General features: G+C 49.2%; 1 pseudogene; it reads left to right on the top strand.

Moving 5' to 3' along the window:
• The first annotated feature begins 709 nt into the window (after positions 1 to 709).
• LOC131403351 (zinc finger protein 77-like) lies at positions 710 to 23,716 on the top strand (annotated as a pseudogene).
• Positions 23,717 to 24,059: the final 343 nt, after the last annotated feature.

Below are 24,059 nucleotides of genomic sequence, written 5' to 3'. Positions count from 1 at the left end.
TAAATAAAAAGAAATATAGCCTTTTACATTTCAAAATTCTCTGAGACTAAAAATCTGATGTGACATAAATTTCCTGGAGTAAAATGCACACCTGGGAATTCTACCATCTTCCACTGTGGCTGTGCTGAGATGAGTCCTGTGCGCAGCTGGTGCCACAGAGTCCCATTCCCACAGGTGCAAAGGTCCTGGGGTCAGGGTTGCTGACCCCAAGTCCCAGAAGTGGGGGGAGGGCGTGGCTTCCTGTGTCAAAGGTCACCTGTGGAATCAGAGCCGACCCTGCCCTGCACGCGGTGACGTCACTCGGGTCTTTGTTAGTAAACACAGGGCACACATCCACTGTGGCCCCGCGGGGAGTTTAGTCTGACATTCCCGGGCCGGGAAGAGGACGGAAGCGGGGCCGCCGAGGTTCAAGCCGACCCCGGATCTACCCGTCCTGGGCCGGTTCTGCTCGGAGCCCACGTCCCAGGCGGGCGGGTCAGCCACGGCTGTCTGGACGCCTGTCACTCAAGATGCAGGGGGCGGGTTCTTGGCTAAATTTAAACCAGGGCGGCGGTGCCCAGGAACCAATGAGGCACGCCCGGGCACGGAGCACTGTCCAATCAGGATCACCAGAAGGGGAGTGCCAGGAGCACCGACCAATCAGGACGTAGGTTCCCGGAGTCCTGTCCAATCAGAGCCGGGGGCGGGAGCGGTGGCATCCCCGTGGAGGTCGCTCTCATCCGACCGCGTCCCCGCGCGCACCTGCCCCGCGCGGCCCCAGGTGTCCCGTCCCCGTCGCTCTCACCTGCCGGGGCCGCGGGGAGGACGCCCGGAGGGTTCGGAGCGGGCGGAGATGGTGAGTGCGCGGGCCGGGCCGGGACCGGGAGGGGCTGGTGCGAACCGGCTGGAAGCGGCCGCGGGCCCGGGTCTCCCCGCGCCCCTCGCCCCCCACCTCCCCCGAGTCCCCGCCCTCGGCGGCGGGGAGGGTCCCGGCTCCCGTCCCGGCCCCGCGTGGGGTCCCGGGTCCCCGGTTCTTGGCCGGGCGGGGTCGAGGGGGAGGGACGCCCCCCCCCCCCGGGCGGTCAGGGCGGGGGCGGTGGGGGGCCGCGCGGGGGCCCCGCCCTGGACCTGACGGGGGAGGCCGTGCGGCCTGGGGAGGAGACTCTGCTCCGGAGACCGGGGGCCGGGCGGGTCTCAGGTCCTCCAGCGCCCACCCCCGGAAAAGGGCTTTTCCCCGCTGGGCAAGTGTAACCAAACTCAGGGGGCTCGTCTCTTGCTGAGTGTGGAGCTGAAAAGCACAGCCAAGGCTGAAGTGGGTGAAGGGAAGGTTTATTGCTGGCAGGAGCAGTGAACACCGGGGACAGCCCCCAGGGCAGTGTCCCCCCAGCTCAGTGCCTGTGCAGACTTGACACAGGAGAGTGCAGGGGGTAACAGGTGTACTTGTTACAAGTGTGTAACGACTGTGCTCAGTCAGGGCGCACGTGCAGCGGGTAAGCAGGCCCGTATATAACGAGTTAAGGAACATGCCGTTACATAATGCCATTTCGTAAGGAGTTCAAGGTAACTTTTAGTTGCTTGGGGCTGGAGCCGTTTGCAGGGGTTTTGCTGCAAGCGTGGAAGTTTCTTCTGCAAGGTGGCAACATCTGCAAAACGGGAACATCAACTTCTGAAAAACATCATTTAGTTTCCCCCTTGTCTGGAAAACATTTGACAGACTGTGTTAGTTATTGATCAGATTCTCAGTAACCCTTTCCTTGCCTGGTTTTCTGGTCACCTCCCCCCCCCCCCCCCCCCCCCCGTGAGATATTCTCTTCCTCATTCTTCAGGATGAGGCGTTCAGTCTTCTGTAACTGCTGCCTGCTGATGGAGGTCGTTATCAGGGGAGTTAGAGGAGTAGCACTCTTGTTCTGCCAGGCTAAGATAAGTTTCAGGGCTATGTGAGGAGTTTTGCAATGGTTGGTACCGCGCCAGAAGCATCATTTTAACTTGAATTGTTCCAACAGAGAGCTAACAAACTTAACTAGTATATTCAAGATGCACGGACCAAAAATTAATAATAACAGAAGTAAAAGGGGGCCTATCAAAGGCGAGAACCCCCAGGTTAGAGAGGAGATGGCCCTTTTTACAGTGTCCCATACCTCAGTAGCTGTACTCCCTTTCTGGTTAAAGGTGTGTAGCCACGTAGCTTGGTGAAAGATTTTCTTAATATTCACCTCAACTCGCCGTGGAGTACTCACCCATGTACAGTAGGAAGTATTAATCATGGCGCATACACCTCCTTGCTCAGCCAGGAGAAAATCTAAGGTCCTTGTGTATCCAGCACCACGTTAGCTAGTGAATCTGGGAGCAGGAACCGGGCAAGGAAAGGGTTACTGAGAATCTGATCAATAACTAACACAGTCTGTCACATGTTTTCCAGACAAGGAGAAAATGAAATGTGCTGTTTTTCAGAGGTTGATGTCCCCGTTTTTGCAGATGTTGCATTGACTCTGTTATGTAATGGTCTGTTACGCTGACTTTCTTAGGTAACGGTACCGTGAACTCCTTATGTAATAGCCTGCTTGTGTGCCCTGATGAGGCCCAGTTGTTTCACAGTGGTAACATATCCTCTGCATTCCTTTTTTTGAGGAAGATATGCTCTGAGCTAACATCTGTTGCCAATCTTGCTCTTTTTGTTTTTTCTCCGCAAAGCCCTGGTACATAGTTGTATATCCTAGTTGTAGGTCCTTCTAGTTCTTCTGTGGGGGACACCCCCTCAGCATGACTTGATGAGCAGTGAGTAGGTCCACGCCCAGGTACCGAACCAGTGACCCCCGGGCCACCAAAGCGGAATGTGTGAACTTAACCACTATGCCACTGGGCCAGCCTCTCCTCTCACTCTTGTGTGTAAAGTCTCCACCAGCACTAGGCTGGGCAGGGGGTTGATGACAACACTGCTTTGGGACCTATCCCCGCTGTTCTCCATTGCTAGTGCAAGCAGTAAACCTTTTTCTTCACCCACTTCAGTCTTGGTTGTGCTTTTCAGCTCTGCACTCACCAAGACACAAGCTGGTTGAGTTTGGTTACAGTTTGAAGGGTTCTCTTATGTTACGGAGTGCTTTTCCTGCATTACTGGCCAATATTTCAAGAGATTTCGTTAGGTTCTTTAGAGTCACTTAATGGTATATGCATTCTCCCTAGGGTGTGGCCAGTCCTACTGTTAATCCATTTCCTGCCAGGATCTATGCAATAGCCCTCTTCTCCCTGGGATGATGTTGGGTGTGGTTGTATGTTGTTATACCTGTGGGACCTGTCATTCCCATTGTACATTGTTCCGTGTCTTGTACATTATCTGAGCACAGGTGGGCTATTGCAAGCAGTGGGAAAAGGAAGACAGCAGAAGGGGGGTGACAGGGAGCTGCGGAGGCAGACGTAACCTGGGGGTGCACGGACCCATCGGGGTGTGGTGCTGTTAAACCAGTTGAGTATGGAATGCCCCGGCTGGGAGCACTGTCTGTGCAGCTGGGAGATAACGGTCCCCCATGAGTGAAGTTGTGTTTTATGGGGCCTGTGGGTACCCTTCCAGCTGCCCGAGGAGACAGATAAGTAAGCCCCCAGTATCCGAGGGGCTTTTGCTTTTGTGTTCCTGTCCAGAACTTGCATTGGTTTAGAAACTTCTCCTTCAGGCTTTTTATATGTCTTTCAGTTTTAGGGCAGCAGTGAGTGTCATTGGGGCTGGAGGATTGGGAAATACTGAAAGTGATGGGCATGTGGGGGATGGGTTAATGTTGCGCTTTGCTGCAGAGCAGTGGTGACAGGCGTCACTGATAGAAAAGCAGTTCAGATGCGTTGCCCCTTCCTGGCTAGGGAGATTTGTTACTGGAGTGAGACTCACACATTTCAGGCTTATACCTGAGAAGCCCAACTCTACCGCAGTAGAAGGGGGCCCACTAAAAGCCTTTGGGGGCCCTTCACAGAGGCTCATGTTGGGTTCCGAGGGTATGAGGTATGCGACAGGCAACCACTTTTGGTTTCAGGGTGCCTATGGTATATCCACATTGGGATAATCCATTACCTTTGACTGTGATTCTAGAAAGGTTTACTATTGCACCAGTCTCCCGGGGAATTAAGGGGGTCTGTGTTAGAGCCCTTTGTGGGTAAAGGTGGACAAGGATGCATGCTACGGTATGAGCTGGAGACTCAGGCGTTACTCATCCCTGGGTCCTGGGCTCCCTCCCTGGGCAGGAGCGTCAAGTCTGGTACTGGTTCGCAGGAGTAGGAGTGGGTGGGAACAGTGACAGTTCCCAGCTCTTGAGCCTCTGTAACCCGAGCGTGCTGGGTCCTGGGGGTCAGCCTTGCAGTCGAAGAGAAGAGGGAGCGGTTAGTAAGACCAAGTAAGGTCCTGTCCAAACGGGCTTAGGCTGGTCCGGGGGACCCAGACGTCCGGGATTTCCTGTCTACCCGTCCCCCTGGCTCACAGGGACGAAGCTTTATTCCTGGAGGAGAAGGCGGACTCAGACTGACATGTTGATGACGGGGAGACGTTACCTGCCCCACGTTAACGATGTGCTTTACAGCTGATCCGACCTCTTCATCAGGGTGCCTTATTGACCCACTCTCCCCCGGAAAGGCCCTTCTGTACAACATCTCAGCAGGGCTCGGCTTAAGCTCTCCTCTAGGAGCAGCCCGGATGCGGGTCAGGGCAATGGCGAGAGCGTCAGCCGGTTGTCCTCTGCCTCTTGGCAGAGTTTGGCCAGAGTGACCTTCAGGGTGCGGTTGGTTCTTTCAGTTTTCCCCGAAGACTGAGGTCTCCAGGCCGCATGCAGCTTCCATCGTGTTCCCAGTGTTTGAGAACCCCTGGCACCTATCTTTGACATGAAGGCAGGGCCGTTGTCACTTTGGACTGACATAGGCGGTCCAGACCTCGGGAGGATCTCCTTCATCACTTCCGCTGCCTTTTCTGTGTACAAGGAGAGGCTTCCACCCACCCAGTAGAGGCGTCCACAAAACCCCAGAGACCCCTGAATCCTCCTGGGGCAGTTGGCGTAACCGTGAGGTCCACCTGCCCGTCCTCCCCGGCGGAGTCCCCTGGACAGCACAGCTCTCTCCAGAGGGAGAGAGTATTGGTGGCCTGCTGTGTGCACTGTTTTCTTGGCAGTGTACACACTGCTCCGTTAGCCTGTCTATTATCTCCTCTAAACCCGGGGTTCTCACTGTGCCCAGGAGCCAGTTGTGCAAGGTTTCCTTTCCATGGTGAGTGGAGCTGTGAGCGAACTTAATTATCCCCCAGCCTGTGTTTCTAGGCAACCAGACCTTTCCTTTGCTGTCCATCATCCAGCCCCCTGAGGCAGGAGACCTCTGGAAGCCAGCCCTCTTAGCTGTCTCTGTTTCTTCTGGGGTGTGCTTGGCGGTGAATTAGAGTAACAGGGAATGAGGCCCTCTTTGGGAGGCTGCTCGTTCGGCAGTTACATCAGGCAAATGATTTCCCTTGGTCATTTCTGAGTCCCCCTTCTGATGTCCTTTGCCGTGCACAACCTCAGCGTCCTTTGGGTCATTGAAAGCAGCCTGAGAATTTCCCTTCCATATTTAATTTCCTGACTTTCAGCTGACAATAGGCCTCTTTCCTTCCAAATGGCCCCGTGAGCATGGGTAACAGAGCAGGCATATGTGGAATCAGTACAGATAGTCCCCATTTTCCCTGTTCCTAATTCTGACGTTCTTGTCAGGGTGGTGAGTTCTGTCTTTGGTGCTGATGTTCCCGGGGAGAGCGCCCTTGCTTCTGCCGTGGCGTGGTGGTGTGGAGGGAGACCACGGCGTAGCCTGCTCGGCGCTAACCATCGACCACGGCGCTGCGTCCATCCGCAAACCACGCCTTCTCTACATCTGCCCAGGGTCACCCTGGAGCACTCTCCTGCTTGAATACACCTGACCCAGCAGCTCAGAGCGGTCACGCACCAGAGGCTCCTGTGATACAGGAAGCAAGGCGGCCGGATTCAGGACCTGGCAAGGCTTTAAAAGGAGCTGAGGGGTGTCCAGCAGTGTCACCTGATACTGCAACATTCTGCCGCTCGTGAGCCCGTGGGGTCCTCTCATTTCCCAAACACTCAAAACCTGATGTGGGGTCCACATAGAGACTGTCCCATGGTGAGTTTTTCTGCCTATTAACAGGCAGGTGGCTGCCACCGTCCACAGGCACGGCGGCCAGCCTCGGGATGCGGTATCGTCCTCTCCTGTCAGGGTTAGCTGGAAGGAGTTGGACTTCTCTGGCCCCTTCTTCCTCTGGGGGCGGTGCGGGCGTTCCCTCTTCCGGTGTCCCTCCTGCCTGCAGTAGGCAAATTGACTAGGCCCCGGGCCCTCGGGGCACCCTTTTGGTCCCATGTTGGGAACTGGGGGCAGTCACCTGTGGTGACTTCTTCCTTCCTCCCGGGTCACCGGGACAGAGTACAGCACCACTGCTAACAGGGAGGCTTGCTTTTCCATCTTCTTCTCTGCCTTTTCCTCTCCTGCCACATCTCGGTTGTTGAAAACCTTGAAGGCGATCTCCAACAACTGGGAGGGGCTGGTCTCAGGACCAGTGGCCAGTTTCTGGAGTTTCCTCCAGATGGGAGGTGCTCTGAGCTGTGAAATAGGTTCCCAGCGCTATTTGGCTGCCTTCACCATCAGGGCTCCAGGGGGTATAGTTTTGAAGGCATTCTCTCAGTCTTTGCATAAAGGCTGATGGATTCTCATCTGGCCTTTGCTGAATTCCCCTTAGTTTATTCCAGTTTACACGAGGTTTTCCTGCTGCCTGCATCCCCTACGAGAGCATATTTCTGTCGTGCTGTAAGGCTGCTTTGTCCCCCGCTCTTTTGGGGTCTCAGTCCAGATCTGTGGCGGGCACCAGCTGCTCAGCCGGCCCCCAGATGTGGTGATCGGGCTGACTGGCATGCTGTTGATCTGCCTCTTTTCGGGCTAGAACTGCTGCCTCTTCTCTGGTCAGGAGGGCCGACAGGAGAGTCTGTACATCAGCCCCAGTGGGGTTATGAGTGGACAATAGACCCTCATTAAATTAAGGAACTCTCCAGGGTCCGCCACAGACCCTGAGAATGTGCCTTCCAGCTGGAAAGGTCGGAGGTGGTGAAAGGCACATGCACGTTTATGAGGTTCCCCTCCCCACCAGGGACCTGGCATAAGGGAAAAGTTCCACTTTTCCCTGGATTGTGGCACGTACTGTGTCTGGTACTGCTGTGGGGCAAGGGTGGGGGAGAGGTTTAGGATCAGCAGTGAATGGGTGTGGCCTCTTAGGGACAGACCTCTGACTTAGGAGGGTAAGAGGGGGCTGCCATATGGGTCCCATTGGATCCGGGGTGAGGGGAGCAGGTGGCATGGCTTCCCTGGCCCATCTCCTAGTGGGACAGAACAGGTCCTCATCATCTGGAGAGCTTTCTAGCACCGGGAAAGTATTCCCTTTTGGGGCAGAAGGTTTGGTGTTTTTTTTTCTTTAATTTATTTATTTTTTTCCCCCAAAGCCCCAGTAGATAGTTGTATGTCATAGTTGCACAGCCTTCTAGTTGCTGTATGTGGGACGCGGCCTCAGCGTGGCCAGAGAAGCGGTGCGTCGGTGCGCGCCTGGGATCCAGACCTGGGCCACCAGCAGCAGAGCGCGCGCACTTAACCGCCAAGCCACGGGGCCAGCCCATGGTGTTTTTTGTTTTTTTTTCCCTTTTTCTCCCCAAAGCCCCAGTAGATAGTTGTATGTCATAGTTGCACATCCTTCTAGTTGCTGTATGTGGGATGCGGCCTCAGCATGGCTGGACAAATGGTACGTTGGTGTGCGCCCGGGATCCGAACCCGGGCTGCCAGCAGCAGAGGGCACGCACTTAGCCGCTAAGCCACGGGGCCGGCCTCCAGGTTTGGTCTTATTATTATTATTATTATTTTTTAAATTTTTCCCCCAAAGCCCCAGTAGATAGTTGTATGTCATAGCTGCACATCCTTTTAGTTGCTGTATGTGGGACGTGGCCTCAGCATGGCCGGAGAAGCGGTGTGTCGGTGCGCTCCCAGTTCCGAACCCGGGCCGCCAGCAGCGGAGCGCGCACACTTTACCGCCAAGCCACAGGGACAGCCCAGGTTTGGTCTTAAATTGGGTCAATTTGTATTATTGCAGAATCCCTCCTTTTGGTATAAAGCCATAAAGCATTGTACGTAGTGAACTTCTGCCCGTTTCCCTTCCCTCCTACATACACAGGCCAATTGTAAGATGATATTATATTTCAGCAACCCATTTTCTGGCCGCCTTTCCTGGTTTCCCCAGTTATATTGGGGCCAAGGTGTATTACCAAAGAACGTCATTCTCTTCTTGGTCGTGGGAGTACAAACAATTGCCGATGACAGAGGAGGCGCCCCATGGGCTCTCCTTCCGTGTGGACGCTGCCTTGCCCGTGCCAGCCTCACAGGTCTGTTTCTAGTTCCTAAGGGGTAGTTAGTAATGGTTAAATAAGCACACAAATCCTACAATTCTCACCTAGATGGAATTACAATACTCTCCTACCACTATGAGAGCTCTCTAGCACCATCACACACACACACACACACACACACGGGTCAGGGATGTACAGCGGAGCCTCCCGTCCCAGAGCTCAGAGCTACCTGTGGAGGGCTCTTCCGAGGTCACGGAGGTTTTTCTTGATCAGGCGTCTGTTGAGGCAGGAGGGAGATGTCTCGGAATCTCCCAGAGCTTAGCTGGTTCAACCGGAACAGAAACCAAACCTGGGAACCAGAAATCTGGTTATACCCAACACCGTTCTTCACCCAATTCAGAGAGACTCTTAGCAGCCTCGCGGGTCTGGTACCACTCCCTGCTCCAGGAGAATTCCTGAACAAAACGGTCCCGTGCAGCTCTGAGTCTGTTTGAGGCAGGGGCAGTGCAGGGCCGGCGAGTCTGGTGCCCAGAGGAACCTCTCCCTTCACGCTTCGCCCTTCATCCGCTCACCAGCGGCCTAGGGGACTTAGCCTGAGTGAGCTGCGGCTGCCCATTGCTTCCCCTGTTGGAGGCTGAGTGACAAGGATACCAGGCTTCAGAGGAGATGACATCTGGGTTGCCAAATTTGTAACCAAACTCAGTGGGTTCATCTCTCAGTGGGTGCAGAGCCGAAAAGCATGACCAAGGCCCAGGTAGGTGAAGAAAAGGTTTATTGCTCCACAAGCATGGAGACCAGCTGGGGTACTTCCCCAAAGCAGTGTCCCCCCTGCTCGGTGCCAGTGGAGACTTTATACACAAGAGTGCAGGGGGTAACAGGTGGATTTGTTACAACTGTGTAACAACTGCCCTCCCTCAGGGCGCATGTGCAGTGGGTAAGAAGGCCCCTACATAACAAGGTCAAGGTAACTATTGGGCCATAGGGGCTGGAGCCCTTTGCAGAAGTTTTGCTGCAAGTGTGCAACTTTCTCTCCAAGATGGCAACATCTGCTGAACGGGGACATAAGCTTCTGAAGAACAGAAGATTTAGTTTCTCTTTCTGGCAGACATTTGACAGGCCATGTTAGTTATTAATCAGATCCTCAGTAACCCTTTCCTTGCCTGGTTCCCGGTCTCAGGTCCTGGCGTCCTGTCCCGGCCCCGCGTAGGGGGTCATGGGTCCCACCTGAGTAGTTGGCCGGGCGGGGGTCCAAGGAGGAGGGACGACCCCAGCCGGGCAGTCAGGGCTGGGGCGGTGGGGCGGCCGCGCCGGGGCCCTGCCCTGGACCTGACAGGTGAGGCCCATCTGGACTGGGGGAGGAGACTCTGCTCCGGAGACTGGGGGACGGGGACAGGGAGGGCCCCCAGGTCCAACCCTAAAAGAAAGAGGCTTTTCTCCACTGGGGACAGAGGGGAGCAGGAAGGCTGTTTGACAGGATGGGGCCCTGTGGTCAGCGCATCGTGGGCTCAGGTCCACAGGGCTCGTGTGCATCTCAGTGCTTGTTCCATTGTGGGGGGAGCTGGGGACCCAGGGGAGGAGAGAGGGCTGAGACACATCTGGGTGAGAAATGGGCGATTGTGAACACTTGGTCAAGGCTGTGGCAAATAAAAAATCTGAACTCAGTGAGAGAGACTTTCATAGAGCAGAATTCCTGCAGGGGGCGGGGAGAAGGGACTGTGCCCCGGGGGCGGGGGCTCTGCAGTCGGGGTGGAGGGGGTGCCGCTCTGACCCTAAGATCTGCAGGCGTCTCCCGAGTTGGGCAAAGAGTTTCTCTTGTATAGAGAAGAGTAAACAAAACAGGAGAAGCAGGCGTGATGTTGGGCTGGCAGGTCCCTGAGCCCAGCCTGTCCTGGGAGGGGCTGTGTGCTGACGAGGCTGAGGGCGGCCGCAGCTCAGGGGTCTGCGGGGGGAGAGAGGCTGAAGCAAACAAACTTTTTGTTCTGCTTGTCAGTGGGGACGAGCAGTTCGGCTAATCATTGCTGAGGCACAGAATGAGAATTTAAGGGGGGGTCTGTGTCTGGCCTTGTCCTGGATGAAGAGGGGCGCCTCTGTGTGAGTCTTACCTAAGTCCTATGGGGAAAGGGAGTTTCTTGCAGCCTGCCGGTTTCCAGAACACAAACGGGTTGGGGAGGGAGTTCCTTCCACCTTCCCTGGATGTTTCCAGGAGCCCAGGGCTCAGGGAGGATTCCGCATTGTCACCTGACACCTGTGAGCTGCCCCCTCTGTGTCCCGCCCAGCACGAATAGCTTTCTCTTAGTCCAGCCTCAGGTTCAGCAGGTGTGAAGTCACTGGATTCTTTTTGCCTCGTCTCTTCCCTGTAGTGGGGGTGTCGGTGTCTCAGGTCTCTGCCCTGTTCTGCTGACTCGTGTTATTCCGGGGCATTCCAGACATGCGGCTGCGGAGAGTGTCTCAGTACAGAGAACGTCCTCTCTCCCAGGAGAATTGCGGGGAAAGTGCACGGGGTCCCACTCCTTCATGCGGGTGGGGGGCGTCATGGGTTAAGGAGGTTCATAAAACTCGTAGTGACTCTGCCGTGCAGGCTGCAGAGTTTATGACGTTGTGTGATCCTGTCCCATGTCCTGTGAATAGGTGGTCGTCAGAGATTGGTGTAAATTCTGTGAAATGTGACCTGTGAAACTGAGACGTGTTCAATGCTGGTTCCTTGATTTACAATTTGTTCTCATGAGGACAGCAGTGAACTGGTATCTGTTTTCTGAAGGGATAAGCAGTGACCAGTTATTTAAACCATAAAAGTGCCCTAGAATTCCCCTCCCCTGCTGTATCCTTGACACAGTGGGAAGGAGGGATTCTGTGGGTTCTCATCCACACACTGGGATGGGTCTGTGTATTATTTAAATGATCCAGGGGTCTTGGAGCAGGTGCATCTCCTGGGCTGGGGACAAGCTACCCCTAAAGCTAATCCTGCGTGGGAGGTGAAGGAAGGGGCAGGGCTCTTGCTGGGTGTCACCCCTGCAGGTGACTCCACCCCCAGAACCACCGCAGAAGGAGCTGTTGGTGCTGAGAGCAGCCACAGAGCAGGGGCAGGGAGACCCCCCTGCAGAGGTGCTGGGGGCGGGGTGGGGCTGCCCTGGGGCTGTGTCCTGAGGGTCGGTTTTGCATCCTCCATAGAGTGGGTGGAGTGAAGTGTGGTGTGTGCCAACTGAGTGAGTCTGTGAAGGTCAGACTTGGGGAAGCTCCTTGGGTTCATCTGCTGCTGGAAGGGTTTATGGAAGTGAGAGTTTATTTGGATGTTGAGTCAAATAATCAATAACAACCTACAGATGAGAGAGAGAGACTGATATTTATTGATGAGTTAATGCTGAGAACACCCTGCCAGAGTTCTCTCCACCAGGGAAGAAAGCACTCAGGAAGCATGGTTTACAGCAGGTTATGTGCTGTTTCAGAACAAAGAACACACATCAAGCGTGAGAGGAATAGTTTTTTTCTCGAAGTCAGAAGGAGATGTTTTGCCATAGTTTAGCACATGTACAGCAGATTGACTGGACCTAGGTTCTCTGGGAAGAAAAGCTTATCTTCAAAGAAATACTAGTATTGGTGTCAGAGAGAGGGAGACATGGATCCGTATCAGTAAAGAGTGCATTCTTTGCTTTGGGAATTGTTTGAAGCAGATGTGCAATGCCTGCTCAGTGGACCATAAGTCAGGCTGCTCTGGGAAAAACAAGTTTTAGGCCGAATAAGATTTAAAGCAGATTTACTTTCCTGTATGCTTCAAAGTGTGAAAACTTATTATTATTCTTACTATTTTCATCATGGGTCAGAACTTACAGTCTGGTGAGAGAAATTTTTGGGGTGAGAATTGAGGCCTGGAGGGGGGCATTTCCACACTGAGGAGGGGGAGCAGGGTGTGTGCAGCTGCGGAGTTCAGTCCTGGGGTCTCAGGGTCCCCTCAGTCCTTCCCTGGGAGGGGCCACCCTGGCTCCCTCTCAGCAGGGGGCCGGGCCCCCAGCTCAGGGTCAGGTTCCACCTTGTGCGTTCGGGTGGCCGTGTGGGCTGTGGCGCGGGTGCTGGTCTGAGCGGGCTCACTCTGGGCTCATCTTCCCGTCTCCTGACGGACCTGCTGCCGGGTGGCCCCAGGGCGCTCGAGCACTCAGACTGCTGCCCCACTGTGTGAAGGTGTAAGGTTTGTATCTTCTTGGTTGGTTGGTGGCGTCTCCCAGCTGCTGCCCTGGGGTGACCCGCTCCTGGTTCACTGTGTTGCTCTCTGCAGCTTCACGTCTGTTCTGCGTCACCCAGCGGTGCTCTGTGTGATCCTCCTCTGTGGAATGTGCAGTGAGTGAAGGTTACCAGGAAGACAGCGTTGATGTCACACGGAAGGTTCTCTGTGGTTCCTCAGCCCCAGTCTGTGTCACACGTGCTGGTGTCTGAGCTCGGGTCACCCAGTTACCTCACCATTCCAGTCCTTGGGGGCTCTGGGTTGTCTCAAGTTTATTTTTTCCTTTTATTGTCAATGCTGTTGTGGTCATTCTTGTTTCTATCTCCAACTTAAATGGGTCATAAATTTTTTACATGTTGGAGAATAATTGTGGGGCATTTCTCATGTGACATTTCGTCTCTCGTGAGAGAGATTTCAGTCATGTCCTCCCCTCTAATTCATTTGTGTTACCGATTTCTTATGTTTTCTTTCCATGGTCTGGACAGTCATCCTTTTTCATTTCTAGGTATTGCAAATATCTTCTCCCAGATAGTGGTGTATTATTTCTCTCTCTGTATTCTACACGTTGATGGACTCTTCTTACTTTAACAGACTTGAATTTCTGAATCTCATCTTTTGTAGCTTTCTCTTTTTTTCTTATATAAGAAAACTCTCCCGACTCTCAAGTGATAAATGTGGTTGCCTGTAGCTTCTTCTCAGTGTCCTACTTTCGTCTCTCACAGTTAAGTCTATAGTGAGTTGGTTATTGTACATGAGATTAATAAGGAAAACGATCCCTTAGTCCCCTGTAGATAACCAGTCGTCACTGCCCCGTGTGTCAAAGTGTCACCGTCTCTACCGCTGCCCAGCACTGCCTGCTCTGGGGCAGATCCACTTACCAACATCACAAGGGGCCTGGTTCAAGTGGTCCTGTCCTGATCACTGTGGTTTAAAAAGCTTTGATCTTGGGCCAGTCCAGTGGCATGGCGGTTAAGTTCGTGCACTCCGCTTCAGCGGCCCAGGGCTCACAGGTCCACATCCTGGGCGTGGACCTTCGCATCACTTATCAAGCCATGCTGTGGCGGCGTCCCATATAAAGTGGAGGAAGATGGGCACGGATCTTAGCCCAGGGCCAATCTTCCTCAGCAAAAAGAGGAGAATTGGCAACAAATGTTACTTCAGGGCTAATCTTTCTCACCAAAAAAAAAAAAAAAGCTTTGACAAGGTGGTGAAAATCCCACCACCTTGTTACCACCTTGTTCTATAGAAAATGTCAGCTATTCTTAGAAATTTATCTTCCATTTCAGTTTTTAGAAGTAGTGTTTCTTAACTTCAAACAAAACAAAAGCAAACTTGGTTGTAGATTTAATGGAATTTTCTAAAAACTCTTGACCTGTTGGGAGAGCGGATATCACGGTCTCCTTTCTGAGGACATGCGCCATCTCTCCATTTATTTCATTCCACTGTGTTCCCATTTAATGACGTTTTGGAGTTTTTCCATTGAGTCATTTTGTATCCTTCATTAGACATATTTTAGGACAAAGAAAATTAGTTCTAATAGCAGTTCGTTTTAAAAGTCTATGTTTAAAAAATCTATTTTAAAAATGTACTTTTCAAAGCTTGTTTCGAGTGATTCAGAATATGCTGAGATTTATTTTTGTGAGTTTGTGTTCTGGAATCTTACTAAAAATCTGTGTGATTATCTTCATAGAAATCTTTTTGGATGTGACATACAAAATCACTTGAGCTATGAATAAAGGCAAATGTTTTCTTTTGTTAGAATATTCTTTTCCTGATAAAATTATACCATTAGTTTCTTGTATTAATGATTTTAAAAAATCACGCATGTACTACAGTTCTGCGTTAGATTTCCATGTCTATTATTACAAAAAGCTCCGAGTGAGAAATGCATTTGAATACTTGACATGAAATAAGACTTGAAATGTAGTTTTATGTTGCTCCATTTAGAAGGCCTCAGTTATCAAACAACTGAAAACACGCAATAGAAGATTAATGGGAATTTATTAAAGGCATTGTCTCCAAAAATATAAAAATCATGTTAAGACATCTTTTACTCCCATCCTGGTGTATGCAGCAGAGACGTGTGTTAAATAGGAACCAGCACTTCTCAAGTCATTAGGCAGATTTGTTTTCATATTCTCCTCTCCCACATGCCCTTGAAAGTGCTTATGACCAAGCACATCTTGACCTCACCAAGAGAAAATATAAACAGGTATTTACAATAGAGGAGCAGTTTACTTTTGGGGAAAAAAAAAAAGTACAAAGAGATTTATGCATAAAGTTCCAGTACCAGTATTTAAGCTTCCTTGAGGCAATGTCTGCTTCAGCAATTAAGAGAAAGACCAGATGGAGACTTGATTTAAGATGAGAAGTCCATTAATGTGGATCATGGGTGGAATAATCGTTCACTCAGTATTTTGCTCCATTGGTATGAAAGTTTGAAAAGGACTTCATACGCTTTTAAAAAAATATCACATCCACCAGAGTGAGATGTTATAAATTAATACTGATTATTATGCCTCGTATTTGCGTGTTTTCAAAGCTCGGCGGGCTTCATAAAGTGCACTAAGGGTGACGTGATCCCTTTTATGAGGGCACGTGTGTGAACATAGTTTGCTACAACCACATCTCTCCATGAACTGTCAGCTTACAACATTTTTTACCTAAGAAACATACCAAGAATTGTGATTTATAGAAAGTCCCCTCCCTACCAGGAAGGAGTCATGAAAGATTTTACACCCACTTTACTTTTTAAATGACACTCTTTCCTTGTGTCCAGGTCAGAGCGCAGTTCATCACATTTAGAGCCGGTTGTGTTGAAGGCTTGTGAGATAATAGAAAGTATGTGCTGGTGTTTGCCCCCAGCTCCTGAGACAGGGCTCCTGGCACCCTTGGAATTTCCCGGGTGATAGGAGTGGCTTTTGTTCTAATGAGGTGACTCTGGTTGGGCTCCTGGATGAGGTCTGGTCACCGCGAAGACCAAGGGATGATCAGAAGCTTGGAGTTTACAGCCCTGCCCCCTGCATTCTCCTAAGAAGGAAGAAGGGCTGAAAATGGAGTTAATGATCCATCTTGCCTACGTGATGAAGCCTCCATAAAAATCCCAATAGTATGGGGTGTGGAGAGCTTCCAGGTTGGTGAACAAGTGGAGGTATGGGGATGGTGGTGTGCCCAGAGAGGGCAAGAAGCGCCACCCCTTCCCACACACCTGGCCCTACTCATCTCTTCTATCTGGATGTTCATTTGTTTGCTTTATCACTTCCTTTAATAAACTGCTGAGGGGCCAGCCTGTGGTGTAGTGGTTAAGTTCAGCACGCTCTGCTTCAGTGGCCCAGGTTTGAGGGTTCAGATCCCAGCTGCGGACCTGCACCACTCATCAGCCATGCTGTGGCAGCAACCCACATACAAAATAGAAGAGGATTGGCACAGATGTTAGCTCAGGGCTAATCTTCCTCAGCAAAACAAAACAAAACTGCTGAACATAAGCGATGTTTCCCTGGGTTCTGTGAGCCACTCTGGCAAATTAATCAAACCCAAGGAGGGGATCATTGGAATGTCTGACCTGTAGCCCGTTGGTCAGAAGCACAGGTGACAGCCTGGGCATGCAGTTGGCACCCAAAGTGTGTGTGCGTTTGGGGGCATTGGGAGCAGTCTTGTGGGACTGAGCCCTTACCTGTGGGATCTGACACTAGCTCTGGGTAGATTGTGTCAGAATTGAGTTAACATGGAGGACACCCAGCTGGTGTCACAGAGAATTGCTTGGTGTGGGGAAAACCTTCACACACTGGTGACCAGAAGTGTCAGAAGTGAAGTGTTCTCCGTGAAGGTACAGGAGACACGCACAGGGAAGAAACTCACAGGAGGGAAGAGCTGGGTTGTTCCCAACACAGAAGATGAGAAACTGTAGGTTTCCTTTACGAGTCTTCACCACGTCAGCCCCACCATCCTCTCCTTGCTGATCTGTTTTATCTGCCAGCTTACGAATCTGTGCTTCTGAAAGTTATTCTTTGCTGTTTTTCTCTTACTTGATGGGGCCATGTCAGGAGTTTCAACTCAGATGATATTGCTCATGGAAGTCGCAGGATTAGTGGGACGTGGCAGATTCAGACAGTACCTAGGTCGTGGCGGCTCCAAGATGAACCACTGTGCTTCCTGGAACCTGGCTGACATGCTCTGTGTTACAGCTGCACGTGGAGGTGGGGTCTGGGGCTGTGTTTCTGTCCAGGAAATCTACTAACCAGGCTTTGGGATCACCATTTTCACCCCATATTGAAAGGAAACTGGACTGAATTCCCAGAAACTTCCTTCTCCTTTAGAAATAGAATGTAACGCTTCTAGTCCATCTCCTGGTCCTTGCTGGTACTTGTCACAGCCTTGACGATTGTTGGCCCCAGCAGGTGGGGTGCCTGGGAGCCTGGGGAGAAGCAGACTAAATGGTATCCTGGAATGTCCTTTTTTTCCTGTCACTGTGTATAGAAATGAAATTGATTTTCAAATATTATACTTTTCACCACACACTTGCTAAGCCAGTTATAAGTTTTCATAATCTCTCTTTAGGATTTTTGAATTTCTAAATACTAAATCTTATCTGCTAATAATGAAATTTTCTTTTTTCCCTTTGTAAATGCTTTACCAATTCTTTGTTTTCTGTGGCTGCACTGGCTCGGCCTTCACGTGCGTAGAATTGTACATATGTGCGTCCTCACCTCCTTGTTCCTGATCTCAGAGGGACAGTGTTCATATTTCATGTTAAATGGGAAGTTGGCTGTAGTTTTCTTCAGACACCATTTTTTTCTGACTATGTGTGTTCCCTTCTAGTCTGTCAGTGTGTTGTCATTAATGAACACTGACAGGAGACAGGTGTGTCTTCAGCAGGTGTGGAGGGGAAGCCTATGGTTTGTGTGTCTTGTTTCCCTAATGGGACAAATTATCCTCACTGAAGAATCAATATTTCATCCATCTTGTCTGTGTGGAATAAAATGAACTTGGTTTTGACTCATTATGCTGTTTATACATTTATGTGTTAGATTTTCTTTTAAAAAGGCTTTTATCTTTATACATATGAATGTCATTGTGTGTGTGTATTGTTAGAATTGTCCCATTCTGGTCTTGGTAATACTCTGCAATTTCTTTCTACAATTTGGAGTCACTGATTTTTGAATATGTGGTATCTGGTCTATGAGCCAGTTGAGATTTACATTTAGAGTGTGGGGATATTTGAATCTGCTGATTAGGTTTCTTTATTGAGCACAGACGTTCTCTGATGTTCTGTTCACTGCTTCATCTCAGGTATGTTTACTGATGTCTGTACATTTATCCCATTACGTGTAATCTAAAATATCTTCTCTGACAAGTGGTTTTTAATGTCTCTTCAGTCCGCTTAATCTCTGAAACATCTGTAATTTTGTTCCTTTTCCACACTTTTATGTGCCCCAATTCTATTGTTTTTGAATAAAATTGCCATTAGTTGAAGAAGGGTATATGTTTAGCTTGTCTGAATGTATTTTTGAACAGCAGTAATTGAGATAATTTATATACCATAAAGTTTATTTAAGGTGTAAAGCTTAATGGTATTTAGTATATTTACAGAATTCTGCATCCCCATAATCTAATTTTCGAACATTTTTATCACCCCAAAAGAAAACTTGTATCTACTGGCAGTCAGTCCTCCTTCCAGGCCACCCCCTCCCTGGGTTCCGGGCAGTTTATTAATCTTCTTTCTATCTGTGTAGATTGGCTTGTTCTGTACATTTCATATACATGATATCTTACTCTGTGTGGTCTCTTCTGAAGCCTGTCTGTGTTCTCAAGATTCACTGATTTTGTGCTGTGGACCAGGACTTCATTCCTCTTATTGCCAATCATACTCTGTTGTATGAATATTCCACATTTGGCTTATCCAGATCACTTGATGTTCTTTTGAGTTGTTTACAGGCTTCATCTATTATGAATCCCGCTGCTGTGAATGTCTATGTATTCCTTTTTGTGTTGATGTTTCCGCTTCTCTTGGGTAGATGGATACCTAGGAGTGGAATTGCTGTTATATGGTAGCTCTGTGTTCATCATTGAGGACCCGCCAGACTGTCTTCCAAAGTGGCTGCACCATTTACCTTCCCATCAGCAACGTGTGAGGGTTCCAGCTTCCTCACGTCCCGCCAGCACTTGTTTGTCCATCTTATAGCCGTCCTCGAGGGTGTGAAGAGGGTCTGCTTGTAGTTTCGGTTTGCATTTCCCTGGTGGCTGATGTCTAGCATCTTTTCATGTGCTTATTGGCCGCTTGTATTTCTTTGGAGAAACGTCTATTCATATTCTTTGCCCGTAATTAAATTGTATTATTTGTCTTCATATGTGTGTTTTTGGTTACTGTTATCATCTGATTTCTTTTTTTTTTTTAAAGATTTTATTTATTTATTTATTTTTCCCCCAAAGCCCCCGTAGATAGTTGTATGTCGTAGCTGCACATCTTTCTAGTTGCTGTATGTGGGACACGGCCTCAGCATGGCCGGAGAAGTGGTGTGTCGGTGCGCGCCCGGGATCCGAACCCGGGCCACCAGCAGCGGAGCGCGCGCACTTAACTGCTAAGCCATGGGGCCGGCCCCCTGAGTTTCTTAAATATAGTGAGAATAAGAGTCTCCTATGAAATATGTGGTTAGCAAACCCCAGTTGCTACCCCAGGTGAGGTAGCCTGACCTTCTTTGTAGCTGATGTAGGTTGGGATATTTTTCTTTAGATTTTGAAAATATTTGTTTTAAAACAGTCTCTGATTTTTATTTCATGATTGTTTGCTTGTTATTCCATGTGTGTGGTGTTACATATTGTTCTAAAGATATTAATGTGATTTCTTTTTTCCTCTATTAAAGGCACCTTTGGCTCTATTGCCTTCAGATCCTTCACTGACTCTTCTTTGGGTCATTTTCCTCGAATTCCAAGCACTCGGTTCTTTATTTGAGAGGCCCTGCAGCTTGACAGATTCCTCAGGTACCAGGCTCTCTTCTTACTCATCAGGTGTGCCTGGCCCCAGGCTCTAGCCCATATCTATGCCCACAGTGTCCACCTCATCCTGGGAGGGGGTCATGCCTCTGCCTCTGCTGGAATGTATAGATGAGTCCAGCTCCCTCAACACTGTTGCCACCAAGCAGAGATTGTTGAGCTCAGGCAGCACTGGAAATCTCAGTGTTCACAACATCCTGATGTTCTGGTTCCAGTTCTCGGAGATGGCAAGGATGTAACTTTTGACCAATCCAACTGTCAGTTGCTATGTTCTCTGAAAGGTGATTTCATTTTTCAGTCTTTACCTTACCTCAGAATTTGCTGTAGCTCAGGAAAAATAATTCTTGTAATCATGCACGTATAAGTCTATATCAGTTGTTGTGGTCACACTTGCTTCAGCTTTCCAAGCATTTTACCATCACTGAACATACTGCATTTGATTTGCTTCTTTATTGTCATTTCCCACGAGAGTGTGAGCTCAGGAGTCCTAGGAATTGAGTCCAGGTCCCTGACTCTCATTCTCCCACACACACTGCTGAAGACGGGGCCTGGCTGAAATAGAGTATGTGGGCTGTTTCAGGATTCGGTGGTCTTTGAAGATGTGGCTGTGAACTTCACCCCGGAGGAGTGGGCTTTGCTGGATGGTGCTCAGAGGAAGCTCTACAGAGATGTGATGCTGGAGACCTGCAGGACCCTGGCCTCAGTGGGTGAGGACGGCTTCATGCCTTCACTCAGTCTTTTTTTTTTTTTTTTTGTGAGGAAGATGAGCCCTGAGCTAACACCCATGCCAATCCTCTTCTTTTTGCTGAGGAAGACTGGCCCTGGGGTAGCATCTGTGCCCATCTTCCTCTACTTTATGTGGGACGCCGCCACAGCATGGCCTGACAAGCGGTGCGTCTGTGCGCACCCAGGATCTGAACCCGGGCTGCCAGCAGCGGAGCGTGCGCACTTAACCGCTACGCCACGGGTCCGGCCCCCTTAGTCTTTTACAGAACAAATATTTGTTACACTTGTCCTTTCTTATGATGGCCAAGGAATGGGACTATGTGGAAGAAAAGAGAGACACAGTCTCTTCATGGAACCATCTAGAGTCAAATAGCTTCTCCATGAAAACAAAATTTCATGTTTTAAATGGACTTTTTATTGCTCTTGATGAAAAGTCTGAGGTGTCCTTATTTTATAAGCATGAATATAGTCTCCACTGTCACTTTGGGGGAGCTTTATGGTTTTCACCCCTGTGACAGTTACACTGTAGTTAACACATAGTTGATGTGGTAATTTTGCTACAATTAATCCCACACATCCATCATCACTGGTCTTGAAGACAAAGTATGGTCCTGTCTCATGGAATGTTTATTCCCCTCCATCCTGCCTCATGGTGAGCTCTTCTCCTCGAGCAGTCAGCAGCTGCACACACCATCCATCTCCCATGGCAGCTGGGGCCGTGGAGAAAGTCTCCCTCTAGGGCCTCTGTGCCTGTGAACACCAGGAGAGCAACCACTCTTGGGAGGAATAGGTTATGTATGAGGGAATGATATTTGGATGTGCCCATTAGAGACATGACATGGTCCCTGTTCGAGAGGGTGATGTGTGTCATTTACCTGCTTCCCTGTTGACTTTTCATCCATCTTCGCCCCCTGGGGAAGACATTCTGTATCTCCTCTCATAAAGGGCGCATTTGTGGATGTGCCTTCGGCCAGTTCCCTTATACTTTGCTTTTCTGATGATATTTATCTCAACATCACTCTCCATCTCTTTTGAAGTATTTCTTAGTGAACAGGCTGCTATTTTGTCTCATTTCCTCTACTCTTGCCAACGTCCCAGATAGCCAAGGTCCTCAGAGTTTTTCGTTGCTCACATGTCCATTCTTTCTCATAAAATTTGTTTACATTTTTGGATCAGTCTATGAAAAGAAATCACATATGGCCTATTTTTTCCCCTTTATCCCACCATTTCTTTCTGAAGAAATTAAATTATTCTACCAGTTGTTGCAGATTGTTGCACTCAATGTAAAACCAGTGGATCAGTTCCTGAGTGTGATATTTTGGAGAATGAAATATCCAGTGAAGAGAAAAGAGTAACATTCACAAGAAATGATTCCTGGTCTGTTTTGGGAGAAAACTGGACGTTTCATAACATTGGAAGTCAGCACAAAACCCAGGAGAGGCGAGTGAGGTGAGTAGCATTCCCACAGGAGGAAGGGGTCTCAGCAGCGTGTTAGACTGACTTCAAATTAAAGAAAAAGTAGAAATCTAGCTAAACAATTGTGTCTTTAGAGAATTTTCATGGGACGGGATTTTCGTAAGTGTGATGTATGTATCAAGCATCTGAAACAGAATTCAGCTGGAAACAATGATCAGGAAACCCCATATCTAATAAACACTGAAAGTTATGGCTTTGTTCGATCCCTCAGAGCAATAAGCTTGTTCCACTTTGTATCAAGGAAGAAAGTGAAGAAAACACACCCACTGTTTGAAAATAGCAAATATGTAGTCAGAATAATCATTGCTGACCATCAAAAAATCTTTAATAAAGAAGTCACTTATGATTCTCAGTCCCTAATAGTGTGCTTCCTATTTTGAACAGAAGTCATTTGGTGGAGAGTCTCTGTGAAAGTAATGAAGGTGATCACTGTGTAGAAACCCTGGACCAGACTACAAATCTTCCTGTGCATGAGAAGTGTCCAACTGGATTTAAACCTGATGAATGCATGAAGTGTGGAAAAGCCTTCACGGATGGTTCTCTCTGTAAAAATTGGCAAAGATTTCACACTGGACACAAACCTTATCCATGTGAGGCATGTTGGCAGCAATGCAGTTGTGTCTCATGCCTGAGCCCTCACGTGGAAGCAGACGTTGTAGAGAAACCCTATAAAATACCTCAGGATACTGGGAGAGCAACTAAGAGAAACATGAAGAGTCTGGGTAGTAAAAAATCTCTTGAGTGTAAGAAACGTGGAAGAGCTTTCGCTTGCTTCTCATCCCTTCAGGGTCGTGTGAGAGGTCACCATGGACAGAAAACCCACACGTGTAATGTATGTGATAAAGCCTTTATGTATTACTCGTATCTTACACAACATGTGAGAACTCATAATAAAGAGAAACCTTATGCATGTCAGCACTGTGGGAAAGCCTTTGGTTGTCACTCCTCCCTTCAACGACATGTGAGAACGCATGGTGGGGAGAGACTCTATGAGTGTCAGCAATGTGGGAAAGCTTTCATGAGGCCTCACCATTTTCAAAGGCATGTGAGAACACACAGTGGAGTGAAACCCTTTGAATGTGGGGAGTGTGGGAAAGCCTTCAGCTCTTCTGCCTCCCTGCAAGTACACATGAGACTGCACAGTGGGGAGAGACCCTATGAGTGCCAGCACTGTGGGAAAGCTTTTAGTCATCACTTCTTCCTTCAAGTCCATGAGAGAACCCACAGTGGGGAAAGACCATATGCGTGTAAGCAATGTGGGAAAGCCTTCAGTCGTCACACAGCCCTTCGAGATCATGTGAGAACACACAGTGGGGAGAGACCCTATGAATGTAAGGAGTGTGGGAAGGCTTTCAATTATTCCTTATCCCTACGAGAACATGCGAGAACGCACACTGGGGAGAGACCCTATGAATGTCAGCAGTGTGGGAAAACCTTCACCTGTCACTCCTCCCTTCGAGGACATGTGAGGATACACAGTGGGGAGAAGCCCTATGAATGTAAGCAGTGTGGGAAAGCCTTCAGGTTTCCCTCAAACCTTCAAGTACATGTGAGAACACACACTGGGGAGACCATATGAACATCAGTCACGTGGGAGAGCTCACAGGTGTCCCAGAAACCTGCGAGGACACATGAGAACACACACTGGAGAGAAACGCTGATTACAAATTCTGGGGGAAAGCCTTTACTCTCCCTCAAAAAGTTGTTGTAGTAGACGTGAGCAAATACACTAGAGAGAAATGTTATAAATGGAAAGATAGTGGGAAAACCTTCAGGTGTACCACTTCATTTATTTTGTATATGAAAACTCAGGACAGAAATCTTTTAGTTGTTGTAAATATGGTTTTCCCTTTGTAAATGCCTCATCCTTAATACGGATCCCTATTGTATTGATTTCTAGTTCATGTTGTTGATATAAACACTTAAGATAATAAATAACTGTCTATGTTCTCTTCATCTGTGTTATATATGTTTTGTTATCTTGGATTTTTTTTTTTTTGTGAGGAAGATCAGCCCTGAGCTAACATCCATGCCAATCCTCCTTTTTTTTTTGCTGAGGAAGACTGGCCCTGAGCTACCATCTATTGCCAATCCTCCTCCTCTTTTTCCCTTTTGCTCCCCAAAGCCCCAGTAGATAGTTGTATGTCATACTTGCACATCTTTCTTAGTTGCTGTATGTGGGACGCCACCTCAGTATGGCCGAACAAGCAGTGCATCAGTGTGCGCCTGGGATCCGGACCCGGGCCGCGAGTAGCTACTTAACCGCTAAGCCCTGGGGCCAGCCCCTCTTAGCTTGG

The sequence above is a fragment of the Diceros bicornis genome, unplaced genomic scaffold, assembly GCF_020826845.1.
Source record: "Diceros bicornis minor isolate mBicDic1 unplaced genomic scaffold, mDicBic1.mat.cur scaffold_67_ctg1, whole genome shotgun sequence".
NCBI classification, from domain to species: domain Eukaryota; kingdom Metazoa; phylum Chordata; class Mammalia; order Perissodactyla; family Rhinocerotidae; genus Diceros; species Diceros bicornis.
This window is presented reverse-complemented; position numbering and strand designations above follow the sequence as displayed.